Raw genomic sequence first — 7,559 nt, forward strand, 5'->3', positions numbered from 1 at the left:
TGTGTTTGGACTACGGGTCATGTCCTTAATGTCTTGGGAGATGTCAACATGCCAGAAAGTCATGCTTTTCAAGGTACAGATAAGGGGGGGAGAGAGCGAGAGAGAGAGAGAGATGAACAGACAGACTGACAGTCAGCTGACAATGACAGCGTGGATGATCTCAGCTGCTGATAGTGGCTGTTTTCACACAGAGAGAGAGAGAGAGAGAGAGAGAGAGAGAGAGAGAGAGAGAGAGAGAGAGAGAGAATTACATTCATGAAATCAATTTAATTATAAGCGTTATGACTTTAAATCAATTAAAGCTAATTTATCTAAATTCAAGTCACTACTTTTCTGTTAATTGAGAGGACTTTTATAAGCAATGTAGGCCTACTGTTATTAACAAATACACAGAACCAATGTACTTCTTGTGATATTGAAGTTTGGTTGGATGTAGAAATGTGGTTTCTACATCAGGAAAAGGAAAACCACAGAACAAGTACACACTACACACACGCACGCACGCACGCGCACGCACGCACGCACGCACACACACACACACACACACACACACACACACACACACACACACACACACACACACACACACACACACACACACACACACACACACACACTAGACTGTGGCCAGCTTAAGTCTATCACATCGCATGACAGAACATCACAATGGTAACCGTCAAGTATAAAATCATGAATCATCTGTCGTCAACATTTAATCACTTATATATACTTTGTTGACCGGGCAGCAGGGTCGCCAAATGTTCACCTGAATGTTTGCATATTATGACATGCACAGAAAAGGACACAAGGGTTCTGTGGTTAAGAAAAAAAAAAGCTTTATTTAATTTATTTATTTACACCTTCCTGACATGTGGCATCCTGACATGGGCATAGGCCATAACGTAAGCAATTTACCCCGAGTGAGAGGACATTATGCTCTGATAATGTCCTGTGTTAGGGTGTTATCGGACGAGGCGAAGCCGAGTCCGATAACACCCTAACACAGGACATTATCAGAGCATAATGTCCGACCCCGAGTGGTAAATAGCTTTTCTACCACTTTTTCCCTTATACATGAAAGAAAACACATAGTTGTAACTTGCAAGGATCTTAAGTTACAATCATTATTGCCTATAAAACTTCCGCGAGACAGCAGATAGTTCCACCAACAACATCTTCTACTCACCAACAGATGGCGCCAACTCCATACTAATCCATGCGTCTAGCTTACAGCTAAGCTAACGTCAGTTAGAAGTACCGTTCCGGCCGTAAATAGAGGCTGTTCGCTTCCAGAAAGGCATAGGTTCAGAGAAAAGGGGCTTTAAAGTTGGCGGATTGCATTGGATCCAAATAAATCGGCGACTATAGCATGCACGTTAGTGAACATAGGACCGTTGCCACGGTCATTTGTTGGTTGGGGGAAAGGTGTTCCGACTACCTCCTGAAGTCCCCGGATGTACACTGAGGCTCATTGATCTCGGACAAGTCCTCACACAACTTTGCGGCAGTAGTTCTCTCATAACCTCCGGAATTTAGCCAATCAGAATCCAGTATTTGAACACGTGACTCGAAAAAGTGGTAGAAGTATATATATGTCACAGTTAGTTTGAGATTCAGTTAGATTGAGAACAGGAGCGTTTGTTGTGCGGCGCGGGGCGGAGCAAGCGGTCGCTTTGATCCACAGCAACGACGACAACGTAGCGTCGGCAGGAATGATAGCGCCTCACCCCACGGAGGTTAGGGTTAGGGTCAGTTAGATTAAGAACAGGAGCGTTCGTTGTGCGGGGCGGAGCAAGCGGTCGCTTTGATCCACAACGACAACGTAGCGTCGGCAGGAATGATAGCGCCTCACCCCACGGAGGTTAGGGTTAGGGTTAGGCATAGTTTTACTGAGGTTAAGGTTAGGGTTAGGTTAGGGTTAGGCATAGTAAGCTAATGGCTAAACACAGCTGAGCTAGGCTAGTAGATAAACAAAGAGACGAGTCGCAGACAGGTGACATCACCGACGGCGACTACACAAGTGAATGGCTGTGTTGTCGTCATCTTGTGGTGATTACACAGAATTACACAGGTGTGTTGATAAGTGACTATCAAAGTGAATTGATCCAGGTGGTGGTAGGGGTGTGTGGTGAACTACAAAACGAGCGCTCTTACCCCAATCTAACTGAGTTACCCAAACCAACTGTAACATAATAATACAGAACGGATAGCCCCGCCCCCAGCTATTCATTTCAATGCAAGTTGCTCAGTGGCGTTTTGAAGCATGCGGAAGTAGGTGAATCCAGGTGCATTGTGGGGGAAATTGGCACATCCAAAATGTGTTACGTCGAGACATAATTACGCCACGACTGTCACAAACGTCAAACGACGTCCATTGAACCCCATGGCAGACCCCAGCGGCACGCTCTTATGCTCGTGTATGTATTTTTCACCCCGCCTGCAGTTCCAGCTTTGGCCAATAGGGCCAGAGCTTCAATATTTACAAGCCGTTCTGGGGGCTTGGACATGGGTGACCTCTTCCAGATTTCCAACATGGCCGCACCCTCCTCCTCCTCCTCTTGTCAATGTGGGAGGAATGGAACCCGATTCGGTGCATGAGCCGCCGGGCGCACGAGGCCATGAGCGACAGAGGATCCCCGTCACTCACTCAATAAGTGGCCCATTATGGTGCAGTCCATTGTGCGCCCGTCACATGTATGGCAGACAAAGACGCACAGAGGTAGTTTACCCACGGAGCCAGGAGGCTAGCGTTACATCCGTGGCCTGGATGCGTGGAAATGAAAAGATATGTTCTGTTTAGCCAACGGGATTTGATATGTGAACGGAGAATGGGAACTCAAAGGTTCAATACAAAGAGCTTTACAATGTAGTGGGTGTGTGTGTGTGTGTGCAGTTCGATGTGAAAAGCTACTTCCTGTTGTCCTCCTAACTTACGTATGCTTATATTTATACCTATTAATAGTTCAGACATTATTATGCTCAGTCAGTCCAGGTGAAGATAGCCAGGCCAGACTTCTATTTTATAGATTATTTGTATCTTACATATTTTCTCTATTTTACTGCGCACAAACACAGAGGCAAATGAATTCCAGTACAATTACTGTACTGTAAAATTATTAACTATTAGTTTTTTCTCTCTCAGTTTTTCTGCCCCCAGTATGCAAGCACACACACACACACACACACACACACACACACACACACGCACGCACACACACACATTCCTTATTGTCATAACCTCCACATGAATATGTTGTTTGATCAGGAAACTAGCGGGGTGTGAGTGTGTGTGTGTGTGTGTGTGTGTGAGTGTGTGTGTGTGTGTGCATGTGTGTGCGTATGTGCGTGCGTGAGTGCATGCATGCACAGCTCACATGCAGTATGCAGTTGTATGTCAGTGCATAAGTGCACATCTGGTGTACGCTGCCATTCCCAGGAGGGAGCAGATTCCTGAAAGGTTGGGTTACTCCCTAGAGATGTGCCCGTGCTCTTTGTTGGGAGGTATAATAGTAAACAACACAGACAGAGACAATCAGGTGCACTGGGTGTGGCCTATGGGAGGAGTGCATGAAGAGGTGGCCCTGCAAAGCAGAACAGCAAATCCTGTTAATATACAGTAGTGAGTAGTGCATAGTGCAAGGTGTGTTAGTCACCTAACACATAATTATGCCTACAATCTCAAGTGTTAATTTAAAGACTAATTTAAAGAATTTTGTTTTATGTTTTGGTAATATCTTTTTTAAGTTTATACCCGTGACACTTCTGGGAGTTTCTTGCACTCTGCATGTCACCAAAGAACTAAATGAGGTAAATCTGGTCCATCTGATGGATCCGCACAACTCCAATGCCAATCAGGGCCTCACTAAAGACATGCATTGTTTGTTTTCACCACGGTGACCAAGATTCTGGTCTTTAAGAAATTCAAAAGATCAGCGGCCATTTACCTGTCAAACTACTTCTCTAGAGTGAGCTCATCAGACCTCATTCCCCCAAAATGATGCTCAAACATTGAAAATCTATTCTACTATGCTTTTGATTGATTGAAGACTTTATTAGAAGTTTGCATAGGAAAAGGTACAGTTTCATGACGGTACAGTTCACTGGTACAAGGTCTACTAAAAGGAGATCCTAGAAAAGACTAAGCTTATTTCCACAGGAAACCATTTAAGTATCTCATATAACATTGAATGACAGACGAATAGAACACAGTACTATGCAGTAGATATGTAAATAAAATATAATGAAAGAACAAAAAAAAAAGAAAACAGTAAGTCTAAACAAACAGTAAGTATATACAAAGAAGGGGCAGGGGAGGGTAGGGCTGGGCTAGGTTTGTTTTTTTACCAGTTGCGAACAGCTGCTGCCTGTAAGTGGTTTTTCAGGGCAATTTTAAAGGATGCTAGGGATCCACACTCCTTTATGGCCTTCGGTAAGGCTTTCCACATTTTGGTGGTATAGCAGAAGAACGAGTTTGACCCTTTGTTGGTTTTGACTCTGGGTTGAAAGTGATCTGTGGCGCTGCCTCTGGTGTTGTAATTATGGACATCCTTAACGTTTATAAAGTATTTTGACAGGTACTTGGGTATCATAGTGGTGTAGTGTATCTTGTACACCAGGCCCATTGCAAGTTGCTGTACTCTGTCATGCTGCAACTAAAATGTGGAATGCATTACCAAAATCCATAAAAAGAAACCTCCACTCGCTACCCAAACTCTAAACGAACCTAAAAGAATGGCTGACCTCAAAATAGTAGAACACCATAGGAACGCCTTGGTAACAGCATCCTCTGTCCCCCGCACCACCCCTCCTCTTTCTGTAAACATACCTTTTGCTGCTACTTGAGCTTTTACCAATATGTATTGTATTGTATTGTATTGTATTGTATTGTATTGTATTGTGTCTTACTGAAGAATTGAGTACAATGGACCACAATGGAAACAAGCCCATGGGGCCTTCTGTGTTATTCTTTTGGCCTAACTTTTAAATGTACTACATGTACTGTTAATAAACTTGTTAATAAAGTAGGCCTATTCAATCAATCAACCAAGTTGAGCTTCCTTTTTGTGTCCTTAAACCTTTTTCAATCTCCCATCAGATAAAACCCACCACTCACTCTAAGAACACTATCAGAAACGTGACCTTTAGCCTTCACATGCAAAAAGCATAACACGCTGAACTTAAAACACACAACCACTTCAGATAAATAATTTATTTGTGGCCTTTAAGAGCAGCAGCTCCCGTCCCGAGGGAATGTTTCAATGATTTTTTAACGTGTGTGGGCTTGTCTGTGTGGCTAGGCGATGTGGTGAAGAGTGACAGGGTAAAGCAAGTGTGCAAGACAGTGGATGAGTGAATGTGTGTGAAGGGTGCAGAGCGCCTGCCTTATTTAAATGCGGTCGTATGGTGGTGTCACTCGCCGTAAATAGCAGATCTACAAGATCACAACGCGTTGCATCATGCGACGTGTTGTGAACTTGTAGATTGTCTGTTTTCGGCATGTGACACCGTCGTACGGGTATCTATAAATCAGGATTTAGCCAGCTTAATCCCAGGCTTCTGAGCTACCGAAGCCTAGGGATTCTGATTTCCTTTATTTCCCTTTAAGATGTACTGTACACATTGCCTCTTCATCCCAGGTGGAAGAGATGTAAAGTACAGGGAGAGAAAAAGTGGGTGTCGTATAAGCGTGTCGGTTCCATGCATCTGTAACAAAATCCACTATAGAGTATCTGTGCGGAAGCGTTAAACCTCCAGTCTGTATGCCTTACACACATCAGTCGTCATTGTAGATTCTAAGGCTACTGTATCTGGGTGGGGGGGGTGGGGGGGGGTAGAGTCATGACAGCCTTCTCACTACTCCCTCCTCTGGTCAAAGTTGGTTGTTAAAATGTAGGATGTATCAGAATTCAGACAACACAACAATCTCTCTGTAAACAATCAGTACAATCTTTCAGTTTTACACAGTGAAACTAGAAAACATAAATGTTCTTTCCATATATTTGAACGAGATACTCTGAAAAGTAACCTGACTTTCGTCAGATGGTGGCAGTAGTGCGTAGGCTACCGCTCTACTTTACCATCCGAGTTCAGCGGCAGCTACGGGCGGGCTCTGAGCGGCTCTGAGCCAATAGAGTCTGATTGCAGAACACGTAGAAACCCAGGAGGCGGATTCTGGGTGGAACGTCACGCAGACAGGCCAATATGAGTGGTTGGAGTTGGCACTCCCAGACTGTGATAGACAGACGGCCCCATCCAATCACCTGCTAAATAATTTCAAAAAATGGCCCGCCCCTTACATCGAGTCTGCCGGAGCAATCCCAGATGGATAGTAAGCAGAGCAATACGCACTGCTGCTATCATCTGGCGCAAGTCAGGTTATCTGAAAAGGGAAGCAAACTCAATGCTACAACAGAGACTGACACAATATATGGGCATTACCAGATATGATGACATGACATCAGGGATCTCCATATATGGGCATAAAAAGAAGTGCTCTTCCGAGCACATATCTCCACCAGGCCACGCGTCCTGGTGGTGCTATATAGGCCAATGTAAAAAGGGTGCCATGTGTTCTTCACCTATCTTAGACCTTCCATGGCGCCACCATGAGGCTGATTTGAACATTTTGTAGTGTCATTTCTTCCTTGGCCTTTTGCGAATGTGCGTGCACAATTTCATTACAATTGCACGCTGGAAACTGTACCGCTGTTAGGTCCGATATAGTCCTTATAACCTTTCCCCAAAACTCAGAGATTCCCGGACATTCCCATACCATGTGAACAAATGAGCCCAACGTTCCAGGGGCACAAAATGTGCAATATGGATCAGGTGCCAATCCCATTCGATGCCTGATTCTGGGAGTTACCTCTGTGACAAAACTTGAGATGTATGTACTGATGATTTTAATTTTTCAATGCATTATGCACCAACCACATTATCCCAAATAGCATCCCAGTCCAATTCTAGTCCCAAATCTGTTATATCACTATTCCAGGCTATCATTCCAGCCGAATGAGAATATTTCTGTGAATTTAGTTGGTCATGATACAATTCTTTTAGGAGCTCTATGAAACCAATAAAGAATGGGATGGTCTTTTAATTCTGCACCCCATGGAACCCTGTAGGCTCTACAAGCAGATCTCACCCTAAAGTAAAAGAACCGGGAGTTCCTATCAATACCATATCTTGTGATGAGTTCTTGAACAGATATACACATATTGAAAATCGTGATGGTGCTCTTTCTAAACCCCCAGCTCCTTCACATCACATCCCATCATTTACACACCTCCTGTCTCGTGACAGAAATCCAGGCTTAGAGCTGCCCTTCCCATGTAATCCAACACAGTGAACCTGCCATCATCTTTAACCTTTTCACACCTCTGACAGTAACGAGGGGGAATGCAGGCGTGAAGATTTGAATGCGCAGAGAGCCAGCTGCCTAATCTGTGCTTTAACAGCATCCAATTGAATCAAGGCTTTCCGGCCAGACGGATTAAAGAGCTAATCCAGAGTGTCTTAATGTGATCTCTAGGAAAAGACAAGACCAGATCCTAATTAGA

This window comes from Nannobrachium achirus (genome assembly GCF_963921795.1).
Source record: "Nannobrachium achirus genome assembly, chromosome: 10".
NCBI lineage: Eukaryota > Metazoa > Chordata > Actinopteri > Myctophiformes > Myctophidae > Nannobrachium > Nannobrachium achirus.